The sequence below is a fragment of the Aptenodytes patagonicus genome, chromosome 1 (assembly GCF_965638725.1).
Source record: "Aptenodytes patagonicus chromosome 1, bAptPat1.pri.cur, whole genome shotgun sequence".
Classification (NCBI taxonomy): domain Eukaryota; kingdom Metazoa; phylum Chordata; class Aves; order Sphenisciformes; family Spheniscidae; genus Aptenodytes; species Aptenodytes patagonicus.
The window spans coordinates 171,838,470-171,853,013 of NC_134949.1; positions in this window are offsets into that span (position 1 = coordinate 171,838,470).

The following is a 14,544-nucleotide window of genomic DNA, read 5'->3' on the forward strand; positions in this document are numbered from 1 at the left end:
AAGAGCCATCATAAATAAATTGCGATTAGTATAATAAATAGAATCATAATTAGAAGTATTACAGCATATTGGCATTAACAAGAACCTTAATTCAAATTAAAACGTAGTCATCACTGCGAGGGAATACTGCAAAGGAAAGAAAAATAATGATGAAATTACATATACAATTAACTACAGAATTTCTATTCAGAAGAGATGCATGTAGGTGAGAATATTTTTTTTATATACAGTCTTGTCAGTCACAGAGTGTATACTGTACTTACTGCCCTTCAGCAAGCTCCAAGATGCTGGTGTGCCTCTGGTGGATATTCTTGGCTAACAGCCAATTTCCCACCCAGCTTCTCACTCAGAGTTTACTGTAGGTTTACAGCATATATACAGTTCCTCTCTGCTGCTCCTTCCTCCTCCCACACTTTTACCCTGATCCAGTATGAACTCTCCACAGGACACAGTTTCCTTCAGGAAATATACACCTTCTCCAGTCTGGGGTCCTCCATGGGCTGCAGTGTGAGTATCTGCTCTGGTACCATGGAACATCTCCTCTTCCTCCTTTTCTGACTTTGGCATTCCCTCTGCTTTTTCTCAGTTAGTTCCCTCCTCCTCTGCCTGTCCAGTGGTTTTTTGCCCTTTCTTAAACACACTTTCCCACAGACACTACCAGCTTGGCTGCTGGTCTCAGCTGTGTCCTGTGGTGGGTCTGTTGGAGCCAGCTGGAAACAGCCATGTCTGGCATGGAACAGTCCCTGACCTCTCCTCAGAGAGGCCACCCCTGCACTTCCCCACTCCTGCTACCAAAACCTTGCCACCTATACCTAATACAGTACCATTTTTCAAACATAATATTTCAAGGGAAAAAAAAATCTCCAATAATTTGGGTGATGTTTCTTATTTCATTCACTGATGCTTTGAAAAGTATGGTTAAGCATTCTTATATATGCTGCTTTCTTCCTTGTACTACTTTTACTATATTTTGCACATACACTAACAAGTTATTAAAGAGTTAACTCTAAAAATGGTATTTCAGCAGACCCCTCTAGATAAGTAAAATAATGGTGGAACAAAAATGCCTGTGAAGACATTGAGAAAGAAAGCCTATAGGGGACACCAGGTTCTGAAACTGTACTGCTAGAAATGTGTGCTCATGTAAAGGTATTGGATAGGATGGTCTTGTGAATACCTTAAGTGTGCAGCAGAATAAATTAGAGTTGAAAATAAGCTCAGCCCTAGGATTTTTTGCTACATGGCCCTCCTGATATCTACCAGAGCAGTCTCATTGCTGAGACACAGAATATATATCAAGTAGATATTGAGGACAACCTTATCCTTTCCCCTACTTTTTAATGGTTTCTGTGCAAAATTTCTGACCCTCGAGTGTTAGACTTACAGAGTTTCATGTGCCAGCTTTAAAGGAACAGGTACCTTTTTTAGCAGGTAAATCTGAAACAGCCCATTATGTTCTGTCATGGGATTTTCTTAATCCCCTCCTCCTAATAATTTCTTCCTGCCATCAAGATTTAGGGCTTCATCTAATTAGTATTAATTTGCATAGAATCATAGAATCATAGAATCATAGGGACTCAACCACTTCCCTGGGCAGCCTCTTCCAGTGTTTCACCTCTCTTTCAGTAAAGAAATTTTTCCTCATGTCCAATCTAAACCTCCCCTGCCGCAACTTGAGGCCATTTCCTCTCGTCCTATCGCTTGTTACTTGGGAGAAGAGACCGACACCCACCTCGCTACAACCTCCTTTCAGGTAGTTGTAGAGAGCGATGAGGTCTCCCCTCAGCCTCCTTTTCATACTTCACTTTGACTTAAGTTGGACTACTCTTGTAACTCAGTTCTCAACCTATATTAAAGTATATTACCTTCCATATTACTTTGATAAGCTGTATGTTAGAAATTACTTGGTTCAAATGCTTTAAGCCAAAATCCTGATCAAAGTGATTTATGAATTTATTAATGACAGGCTATTAACTGACAGTCAGTGAACCATACATTCAGGATCAATATCAGTAATACAACATACAAACCACAACATTAGTTTTACACAATGTTACTAACCACTTGGGTACTGTCACTGTGCTCACCTGGTGCAGGCTGCTCTCAGTGACCCATAAGGAGGCTATGCTACCAAGCCTGGGCAGTGTTTGGGTGCCCTGGGATGACTGCCAGCAGGGACAGACCTCTGTGATGCTTCCTTCCCAAGGTCTCTATCCCCATGCTAGAAATGCTCATGATTCTTTCATACTTCTTATCAGGCTGATTCCTCTTTCGCTTCAAAAGTTGTTTTGGTATTTCCCAGTTACTGTTGAATCCAGCTGATAATCAACATTAGTTTGGGGCTGATGCTTGTCTTCCTCTTTAAGAAGATGAGTTTTTGGCAAGTGCCCTCAGGACAGCTTTGTTTATTCAGTACAAACACACACAGACACACAGACACACACAATGGTTGCATTCAGTTTTATCTTAAGCACTGTTTTTATGCAGGCCAATTGCTACGGGTGGGTCCTGTAGGCAACCCCCACATCCTCCTTCCCCAACCATTTTTTTGTAATTTGCAAGTTATCCTAAGGTTACCATAGAGGAATGATTATGCAAAGAAATGTATGAGAAGTAGGATCCTTTTGCCCTCTTTCTCTTCTCAAACCTGTGCACACATACACACACAGACACACATGCATTTTTAGCTCTCTGGGAATATTTGAAATATTGTACTAATAGAACCGGAGTTGATGACCTAAGATAATGTCATAAATTAAAACATGTAATACCATTTAAAGGTAAAATTTAGGTAACTTTACTTAGCTGTGTCTAGCCATCACCTGTGGAATCAGGAAAATTAAGTTTCATTTCATTGTGTTGTAAATGCTGCAAAATGTTTTATAAATTCATAAAGGGGAATGGGAAAGAAATAATAAGAACATCTTACTTTTCATCCATTTTGTTGCAGAATATTTCTCAAGAATGCACACAGTTCTGTAAGGAAAACAAATCTTGATTAATTTAATATCTAGCCAAAGGAGACCTTTTTACAAAATTTAGATACAACAAAATATCGTCATTGTGAATTTTATATATTTTATTGACTTTTTCTATATTTTAATATATTTTCTAGATTTTTTTGAGCTGATCCAGCTGCACTTTGAATGAAAGAAAGTGGATGACATGTTTTTGTGCTCTTCTAAAGGCACTGTCGTGTCATGTAGCACCAGTCAGGTCAGCGTTAATGGGAAGAAAGAAGCTCTTCAAGTGCAGTACCATTTATCTCACTGATGAACACTACTAAACTTCACATAAGAGAAAAGAATAGACATCATAAAGGAATACTGATAAAGATACATAGTTTTCTTTCCTGCCAGACTGATAAATGTGTTTATGATCATGTATTTAGAAAGTATCCAGTAAATGGATAGATTTAGAGCCATGAGCCTCTCAAAGCTACATGTTACTAAAGATTTTTTTTTTTCTTCCCTTTTTCTTGTAACTGTAAAATGTAGGTAAGATTAATTGATATTTTGAAATCTCATCAAATAATATTGACCTTTTAGAGTCCAAGCCCGGAAAGTTCACATATCAATTTTGGTATATTCATACACACACATGCAATTTTGAATAGTTATTGAAATGAATGTGTACTGTTTCAAGATTATATTCATATAGCAACATGAAATGTGCGTCAGTTGCTCTTTGATCAAAGCTTTTTCCATTGGACAGTCTTCTGAAGTAAAATCTGGATATTAATTTTAAGTGCTGGAACTTACAATCTTTTTTAAAAGGAACTTTTCTCCAAGGACAAAATTCTGGGCAAAGACTTACAGAAAGATGTATAAGAACTAACTGAAGTGCTCAGCACGCATTTCCAGAAAATTGCCAAAGGCAAGCTTTAAATGAACAGCAGATTGGTGCTGTTTAAGTTCAATGGACACAGCATGTCACTTTAAGACACTTTCTTATCCTGTTAGTGGATTGATCAGAACAGAGCTCTGTTCCTAGTTCTGCCATACAGGATAAATGACCTTCTCTGCCTTGTCAACCTGTCAACGTGGCTTGACCTATAATATAGACCTAACTTTTGCTCTGAGTAACTTTTAAGATATTGATTTCCCAAAGGAGACGTAGATGTTACAAGGTAGCTGGGATTGATTCTGAAAAAATGCTGTCACATTGTTAAGACTCAGAAGCATTTTCTGACCCCTTAGTGGGGAAATAAAAGGTGTGAAAAACATAAAAGCTTTTCTTCCAGTCTATTTAATGGGCTGCAGCTCAAGGTGTTAGATGTTAGATCAAGTGTCCTCAAATTTTGATAGTTGACTCAACACCTCCCATGCAGAAAACAGAACACATTTCACCTCACCACTGAAATATGGGTGTCAGAGGACTTAGAAAAAAATTCTGATAAAGAACAAGGTAGCCTGAACTTAACTACTGAATAGCAGAGTTTCTATTCCTTTGTAATTTTTGTACTCATGTCTATTTTCCCATGTCTATGCACTGTCTTTTATAGCTATAGACACATTAATTTACACTTACACAAAACTTAAATAGGGTGGTTGTTTTTTTTTTTTTTTTGTTTAAGAACTAATTTTGCAATGCTTCCAAATTTACCTGCACATCAACATGAACAAAGTCACTGTTACAATAAATATTTGAAAATATCTATAATGTATTAGAATTTGATTTTTTTTTTTTTTAAAGCAATTAAACATTGTTAAGAAAAACACAAGCTTTCCCAAACCTTTCTTACCTAGTATTGAGTTGGAGAAAAGCAACCAAATTAAAACTTTCTGTATATTTGGACACTTAAAAGATTAAAATGCACAGATAAACTCTTGGTGCCTTTGATTCTTTTAAGTGTAAATTAAATTTTTCATGTTCTCTGTCTGAAAATGAATGACATGGACTTGATGCTTAATTATGACATTAAAATATTTTTAAGATGTGAATTCCAACATTGGAAAAAATCCTCCATGTGAAGGGCAACAGGAAATTTCAAAATGCAGAAAACGGCAAAGGCTTTGAGATTTCTTAAATACAAAAGAGAGTTAGTAATAATACTTCAGACACACTTCTACTTACATAGGAGTCTAGTATAGTTTTAGAAATTGGTAAAAGAAAAAAAGATTTCAGTCTTACTGTACGAACTTAATTGATGATTTTCAACTACATTACTTTTCCTATTTTGAGAACTTTAGTCAGATGGGAAACAGCCCGGAGGAGTGTGAAGCTTGCATGAGAGTGAGTTCTGAGACTGTCAAGAAGAGGCAGAATATTACTCACATGCTAGAGTGAACAGCACACAGCACCATACTCCACATGCCTGGGATTGATAACACTGATATAATAATGGTCAGCGAAGGAAACATGCAACAGCAGATCAGCTTCCTGAAGGAAAGGGAACACACCTCCTCAACTATTTTCTTTGCAGGCTGGAGGAGCTACATTACCAGAAGACAACACAGAGAATGTTGCATCTTTTACCATTTTTCTTATTTCAAAATAACTTCTGTAGCAATGATGTCCTTGATGAAACAAGCTAAAATATCAACTCAATTACTTCCAAAACTTATATCCCTTTTCTCCTAAAACGAGGTTGGGAATCATTAGATGGTACTTCCTACACATAGAGATTAGTCTTATGGATGTTAAGATAGAACTGTTCCAAGGACAGAAGCAACTGAACTTAAGGTCATGTATTATTGTTCATAAAGCTAGCCATCAAAATAAGGTACTCTTAGAATCATCAGAACAATGATTCTACAACTCTATGCAATACTGTCTTTTTATTATACATATTGAAGATGTGTTTTGTTTTCCTTAATTTTCTTTAAAATATAATAATGATATTGATAAAACAAGGGACTACAACACTGATGAAAGGAGCAAAAAGTTAAGGCAGACCTCAGCCAAGATCCTTGTAAAACAGAAAGAAAAACACAAATGCGTCTTGTATGGATGTTTTTTTAAGAACAAACAAGAAAGTCTATGAAAACAAACCTAAAAAGAAAACTGTGTCTTGCAAAGACTTAAAGGAAGGGGAAAAAAAGGTCATTTATAAGCTATTTTTATTTCTGTTTTGTTTCATTTTGACATATTGCTGAAAGTTACCTCTTCAAGTTTTTGTTCAAACATGCTCCTGAGTTTAGAAGCCTTGTGGATTTGGGGAGGGAAGAGGGAAGGCTCTGTGGGGGGAAGGTTGCTCACACTCTTGGCATGGTCTGGACACATCCACATCAAACTTCTCACAAACAGAAATAATTTAACCTGTGTATATATAATTTATACAGACACATGCCATTTTCCTCATGCATTTTGGTCTCTATAAAGTATGAATAGCACTAAATATATGCAGTACCATGTAGCGTTTACCACACCGTCTGCATCTGTTCTCCATACATAGATGTATTCATTTTCTTGTAGAGTTATCCTTGCCCTATTGGTAACTGAGTGTTTCATAGTATTAATGTGTTTGTATTAACAGCAGCCATATAAGAGAAGGTGTACATATTAATCTATTACAGATGGGAGATGTGAACTCTAAGCATTGCTTTTTATAACTCTAGGGTCTGTCTGTATTATTATACTGTAATTCATGTGTTTAAAATTCTGCTCTCTTGAAATTCATTACAGCTGGCAGTACTTAACATTTTGTGAATAAAATTTGCTGGCATCAAATCCAACTCCTAAAAAGTGACAAGCACATAGTAGCTACTTTAGAAACAGTTGTTAGCAGGCAGTTTGATATCATCGTACAGCAAAACCACTGAAAATAACAAAATTCCCTCAATTTTTTTTTTTTTTTTTTTTAACTTTTAATTCTAAAACAAGTTCTGCAGTGTACCAGCTACAGTCCTTCCATTCATGCTGGGAAAGAAGTCATTCTGTGTATTTAATAGTGAAAATATCTCAGGGCACACACACAAAGGGACCAACCATGGTTTTCTTATGTCCTCAGTTCTGGGTACTCAACTTCTCCAGCTCAACCTCAGAAAGCCTCACAGGACGGCTGCTCCATGGGGTCAGGATGTCCCCATGGGGCATCGTGACAGGGCCTAGCAGCCAGGACCTGTCCCACAGCCCAGCCAGGAGTGGAGCAGCCTCGGGGTACGGGGGCAGCCCCAGCCCTGGGCATCAGGCTCCTCACTGGGGATGGGGACGAGTTGAGGCCAGGCCAGGACATGGGCCTGCAGATGTGCCTGGCTCAGCGGGGCCCATGGCCAGGCAAAGCAGGGCTGTGGGCAGCTGGAGACCAGCCCTGCTATGGCATGGCTGGCCCAGGGAATATAAGACATGGACATACTGGAGAGACTCCAGCAAAAGGCTACTAAGAAGATGGAGGAATTGGAGCATCTGTCCTATGAGAAAAGGCTGAGGGAGCTGGGACTGTTCAGCCTGGAGAAAAGAAAGCTCCAGGGGGATCTTATCAGTGTATACAAATACCTGAACGGAGGGTGCAAAGAATAAGGAGCCAGGCTCTTTTCAGTGGTGCCCAGAGACAGGACAAGAGGCAATGAGCACAAACTGAAATACAGGAGGTGCCATCTGAACATCAGGAAACACTTTTTCACTGTGAGAGGGTGACTGGACACTGGCACAGGTTGCTCAGAGAAGTTGTGGAATCTCCACCTTGGAGATATTCAAAAACCGTCTGGACATGTTGCTGGGCAACCGGTTCTAGGTGTCCCTGCCTGAGCAGGGGGGTTGCACATGGTTACCTTGAGGTCCCTTCCAGTCTCAATCATTCTGTGATTCTGTGATTTATCCTTTTTTTTTTTTTTTAGTTTTCTAAGCTTTCAGGCTTTTTTATAAAGCACTGGGAAAAACAATGGGGCAAATGTTGTTTTACACTCAAAAAACTATGCAAATTATTTTTTATTTCAAATCCTGTAAAATTCTACTATCACTAAGAATAATAATAAACCCTACAATTAGTGTTGCTTTGTCCTTTTTTGAGAATTTTAATTTTAAAGCAGATTGGTTGTAAAATTAGCAGAAATGAAAGCTGCATTGTTGTAGTCTGAACAATTATACAATGGTTTACTTGCATCTTAGAGCTGGGGCTTCCCAGTAGAGTGTAATGGAAGATTTTATACAATAGTATGCTTTGAATTAATCAACAGAATCATAACATTATATGAAATTGGCTATTTTAAGAAATCTAATCACCAACATTGTGCCATCTAATTATGCTTATCATTCTCCTTTAGAAATATTATTATACCAGCTCTATTTAATACACAGTGTCTATGACATTTGATTAAAAATCATGTTTAATGTTGACTGCATAAGACCATGGTGCATATTAAAATGTAAAAAAGCCATAAAATGTGTTTTGTGTTTGAAATGATAATACCATATTCACCCATTGTATAGATAATGAAGCAATTTTAAAATGGATTCTCCAGTTATTAGCATTTAATGGCATCCCAATAGTAATTATTTTATGAAACAGTGAGGAACTTAGAAGAAAGATATGAACGATTGACAGCCAATGAAGATGATAAATAAATGGGTAACATTTTGATGAAGTGTCATTAAATGCTGGACATAGGTTTATGATAAAACATACTCTTTTCCTTATGAATAAAAAAGGAGCTGAAGACTTTCCCATCATTGTATTTGGGGAACTCTGAAAGCAAATGCAAGAGTCATCACTAAATAATGATTGCTTCCCTGGAATGGATAAACCAGATATTTTCTGATACGATCATTAACCACTCAGTTCACTGTGGATCAGTGATAATGGCACATTGAGTGTAAGGAAATAAGTGGCACATAATTAGCTTTTCAAATAAAACTAATTAGAAGAAAAATAACAACAAAGTAATATATATGAGAGTGTGGTAATTAAAAAGAGGAGGACAGATAATCATAGAATTGTAAATAAATGATATGGTAAATGATAGATGCTGTATGCTAACTTTTTATGTTTCTTTGCTTTATTTTATTTTCATTTGTTTTTAAGATTCACTTTTTATATATTGGCTCTGAATTAACCCCTTGGCAAAAAAGAAATTTCCTACCAAGTGCATATGGTCATTTGCTGTAATTTTTTCTTTTATTTTTCATCCAACAAAGGCAATTAGCTCAGTCTTTGGGGGTCTTTTTTATGTGCATTTTGATTCTGGTATTTTTAGACTTCTAAGAAGAGAGGAAAATAATCATATCTGGAAAATATGAATCAATTCCTTAAAGATAACCATCCAACTGTCTTGAGTGTGGCTTCTGAGGTGCATAAATGCTTGAAAATAATGGGGTAATTATCTCACATTGTTGTGCAAGTGTGTATCTCACACAGAGAATTAAGGAAAATTTTACAGTTATCCTGAAAATGTTGTCAAGATGTTCTTATTAAGTGAAATTGCATGTTTGAGAAAACATGTATTTTGCATTGTATATAGTATAGACATAGCAAGGATGTTTTTTATTACTGTTCCCTTTTAAGGCATCTGCAACATCAAACTTTGTACACTTGCATCCAGGGTAGTCATTCAGAAAGTCCCTGGAAGCCCAGGTTCCTGGACACTCAGCAGGCAAAAGTGTTTTTCCCTCCTCCTTGTAAAAGAGGGGCTACTATGCAGTAAAATGAAGAATAAAGAATCATGGAGGGGGTAAGAAAGACTAATGAAGAAGGAACCTACTGGAAAACAGGGTGCCTTGGGAGGGGGACTCTCCTGGATAAAGGAGACCCCAAGGACTTGCCTTCACAAGAACTGCAGATCAGGCTCCATTTCCTTTTATTTCTTCCCAGCATGCCCTGCATTTGCCCTCTTTGCTTCAGTGAATTCTAATTTTACAAGAAATAGCTCTTTCCCTTGGCTATGCTACTGAACACGGTTTCTTCTTTTGAAACATCCTACAGCTCAGGGTTGATGCAACTCTCCAAAACATTAAACTATTCATAGAGAATATAGACTGAAGAGTGTCAAGGTCATTTTTTTTCATTCATTTCACGGCCTAAGTTCTTTTTTTGAAAACAAAGATTTCATGTAAATAGGGGCTGCAAACTGATACAATTTTTTAATTTAACTCATAAAACTTAGTGATTTAAAGATTACTGTCAGTGAATAAAGCTTTACTTGTACACACCTAATAAATTAGTTCTTCAAAAGACCTAAGAGATTTGTGGTGCCTCCTTATATCCGAGTACAGTCAATCTTATTTACATGCTGTTTAGGACACTGCTGAGCACTTACATAATATCCTAACTCCACAGCATCAGGGCACTTAAGTACTCTAAAGTGAAGTTATGCCAGTTGTCCTTAAAGGATCTCCAAAGAGTCTGATTGATATGAAGAAGATGCAAATTGTTCTTTCAGATTCAGGTACTAAGAGTCTCAAGATTTTAGCAAATCATTCATGGAATATTAGGATTTTTTAAAAACCTTTTTTCTCTACAAATGACTTTAGAAAATAGAAAGTGTTTTCTCTAAAAGTATTTGTACATGTATATGTATATGAACATGTACATGTATTTACTATATACACATATGTGTACATATACATACACACACATACATATAAATATATAGAGATGAAATTCTTCTAAAAACTTCTTGTCAGTCAACAACTAATGAGAAGTTATATTTCTTTCAAAATAGGACAGGAAAACCAAAATTTGTTCCATGTTTATTTAAATTTTCAGTGCCATAATCATAAGGGAAAGATCTATTCCTAAGACTCATTTTGCTACATTAAAATGGTTTTCCCTTCCCTTCCCTGCCCTGCCCTGCCCTGCCCTGCTCTGCTCTGCCCTGCCCTGTCCTGCCCTTCCCTTCTCTGCCTTGCCCTGCTCTGCCCTTTCTTCCCTGCCCTGCCCTTTCTCCCCTGCCCTGCCCTTTCTCCTTCCCTTTCCCCTTCTCCTTCTATAGATATAAAATCCTCCCAAGCTCTGGAAATCATAACATGAGGTTTTATTACTGTTAAGGAAGTATCTGAAGAAAGAGTCAACCTACTTTCACTGTGTGTGAGTTCACAGAATCACAAAATGGTTGAGGTTGGAAGGGACCTTTGGAGGTCATCTGGTCCAATCCCCCTGCTCAAGCAGGGACACCTAGGGCCAGCTGCCCAGGACCATGTCCAGACAGCTTTTGAATATCTCCAAGAATGGAGACTACACATCCTTTCTGGGCAACCTGTTCCCATGCTGAGTCACCCTCACAGCAAAAGTGTTTCCTGATGTTCAGAGGGAACCTCCTGTGTTTCAGTTTGTGCCCGTTGTCCCTGATCCTGTCACTGGGCACCACTGAAAAGACCCTGGCTCCATATTCTTTGCAGAACTGCTTTGAGCTCAGTGTATTAAATGTTTTTTTTTCAATAAAAGAAGGTTAATCAGAGACAGTAAAGAACATCTACATTTCATGTGCATTCTGAAGTTAATAATCCAATCAAAATGAGAAAAAAGCAAGCTCACAAGTTTGTTTTTTAGAAAAAAAAATGATTGATTGCTTCAATAAAGGTGGGAGCTCCTGACTTTTATAATTTTGATTAAAGAAACAGAAACCAGATTAATAATACTGTGTCTGTGTGTGTGTGTGGGGGGAATTGCACTAACCCTTTCCATGAATATGCCATTAAAATTAAAATGTGGTAAAATAGGACTTCCAGATGATCAGATAATAATTGAAATTTCCCTTTAGCAGATCTACTAAAATAACCCTGGCATTTATTAGCAAAATGAAATCTTATAAATAGTACATTTAGTAACTGAATTGTTGAATCTTTGCTTTCAATGTCTCAGATTGGTAGTTCTTAGCAGACATCACTTTTTATTACTTTTCCATTCTAGAACTACTTCAATAAAGATCAGATTTCTTGACCTGGAGAGATGCCATAAAGACTGTTTATTTACCCAAGCTTTCAGTGGAGGCAGGCTGTGCAGGAATGACTTTCACATAGACATTTGCATGTCCCACACATTTCCTTAAAATGCACAATATAATATGCATACAAAACAACACTTTAAAATAGAAGTTTTCCTTTAAATAAAATGTAAAATATAGAATAAATATTCAGTTCTTCTTTTTATGAGTCATTATACCGTACCTCTGAGACTTGCCAGTAACAATTCAAAATTCTTAGTTTATACATGCAAATTACACATATTCATGTGTTTAAATTCTAGAGGTATACAGGATTAAGAATGCCTGATATTCTTTGGCACCTATGTAATTCTTTTGTCTCTAAACACACTTTATGCAAAGAAAGAAAAGTTATGCCAGTGTTTTGAGACAAAATTCATAATAGAAACTCAAGTTACTGTTCACAACATGATCCAAGAGATGACAGTAGAATAGTCATCAAAGACTGCAATGTACTGCATTACTCCAGAGAAAAGGAGTTTGGTGCATGATTAAGTATGATTAAACAACATGCAGGTAATGGAATAAAATATACTGTATATGTACTGATATATACCACATAAAGCAAAACTGTGCACCTCTGCCCCCCCCCCCAAAAAAAAAAAAAAAAAAAAGAGAGAATTTCCAATTGCTACCCAGGTTACTTTGCATAACTTTGATACAATCTACCTGAACTTATGTTTATCTCTGAAATAGGATGTTGATTTAAGTTTAAAATATTTAAAATTGATGTATTTTAAGGGCTAAATCACTGTCAATAGAACATTTCATGTTTCATATGGCAACCTGGTATTTGAGTAACTGAGAAGAATTAATACTTTCATAGTGTCTGCATACTTCCATTGGCATCATTTTGTCAGGTAGTTGTGAAATAAGAAAAAAAAAAAATCCTTTGCTCTCTTCACTGTTCCTCACACAATTGTTTGTTACTCAGAATCAAATCCTACTTACAAAATTATTCACCTAATATTTTATATTAAATGCAAAAACGTCAGTCTAACTTTTTGAACTGATAAAGAAGGGTATAGGCTATGTGTGTTCTGCTCTGGTGGTAGATCTGAATGAAATGCAATAGCAGTAACAAAGAGAGAAGTGGAAGTGGAAGTGGAAGGGAAGGGAAGGGAAAGAAAGGGAAAGGAAAACCATTCTCGTGTAGTAAAATGGGTCTTAGGAAAAGATCTTTCCTTTATGATTATGGCACTGAAAATTTAAATAAACAGGGAACAGATTTTGGTTTTCCTGTCTTAATTTCAAAGAAATATAATTCTCATTAATTGTTGACTGAGAAGAAGTTTTTAGAAGTATTTCATCTATAAAATACAAAGGATGAAGTAACCAGTTACAGGCATAAACAGATGTACAGTCTTCTAACTAGCCCTCTACATAATCATAGCTCATAATATTAGGCATAGCTACACTGTCTTGTAGGTATCAACTACCTGGGAGACAAAGTCAGCCTATGCAAATAAGACTGAGAGTGCAAGGTTATTTCTTAAGGAGTTTCCCATGTTTATCTCATTACTCCCTCCATCTTACTCTTCTTGTTTGATCTAATGCTGTCTTGCATCTCTGAAAGTATTTCATCTATATACATACATGTCACGTATAAGGCATCCCACACAGTTTCAGCTTGTTTCCACTATGTCCTCATTCAAGCAAAAGGAAAGGGACAGTGATAAATGATAAATCTATTCATATATTTAAACAAATAATAAAAATGTTTATGTGCAATTATGCCTCCCATGATATAGTTACTAGTCAACAAACACCAAGGACATTTTCAAATTCTTTTGCTTTATTTTTTTGTGACCTTTCCTAGACTTGGCACTTCAATTTCTATTTTTTGCTCAGTCACAGAGCTGATTTATTTCTAGTAAGCAGATCCGTATAAGGAGCTGGCTGATATCATTGTGTTCTCATTGAGAAAGTTCATGGCTCATAGATTCCCTGATATATCTCATTTTAATGTGTAGAAAAAGATACAACTCTCCAGTGAATATCAGAGATTGCACGGTTCTGACCAACATTATGAAATAAAGGCTTGATTTATTAAGTAATATTCAAAGAATTTTGATTATGCAAGTTTCTGTTGATAACGCTAAACTAATATCATCTTAATTTCCTTTAACCTCATTTCATACTCTCCCATAGGGTTATTAAGAGTTAACTTGTATTCAGTAGATACAGAGATTTAGCATCACAGAGATTTGCACTTACACAGAAATTACATTATGATTTATTTTGAAATCAGTCTTTTTTTTTTTTTTGGTTGTCTTGAAGACATTAAATCATGTGTTTATTTCACCTCAACAATTTACAGTGATGTGACTTAATACTAGACCGGATATTCAATCTTACAGAGTGAAAAAAAAAATAATTAGAAACAGCATTTTTTCTAAAATTGAAGTAGTAATATTTTTTATTGACAGAAACCTTAATTCATCCTTTCTTCTCTATCTCAGGCACCAATATGCATAATAAATAATTTCCAATCTCATTATTTAATGTGTGCAATAGTGCCTAATACTCTTAAATGATCTTTAAATGTCTAGAACTTAATATCTAAATTAAATTACAGTTGTATGACAGCACAGGTATTATAGCACTGTGAAATGTACAATTATAATTAAATATTTTTTTTGTTTTTTTTTAAGAAAATATTATGTCTTCATCATAGGCAGAACTA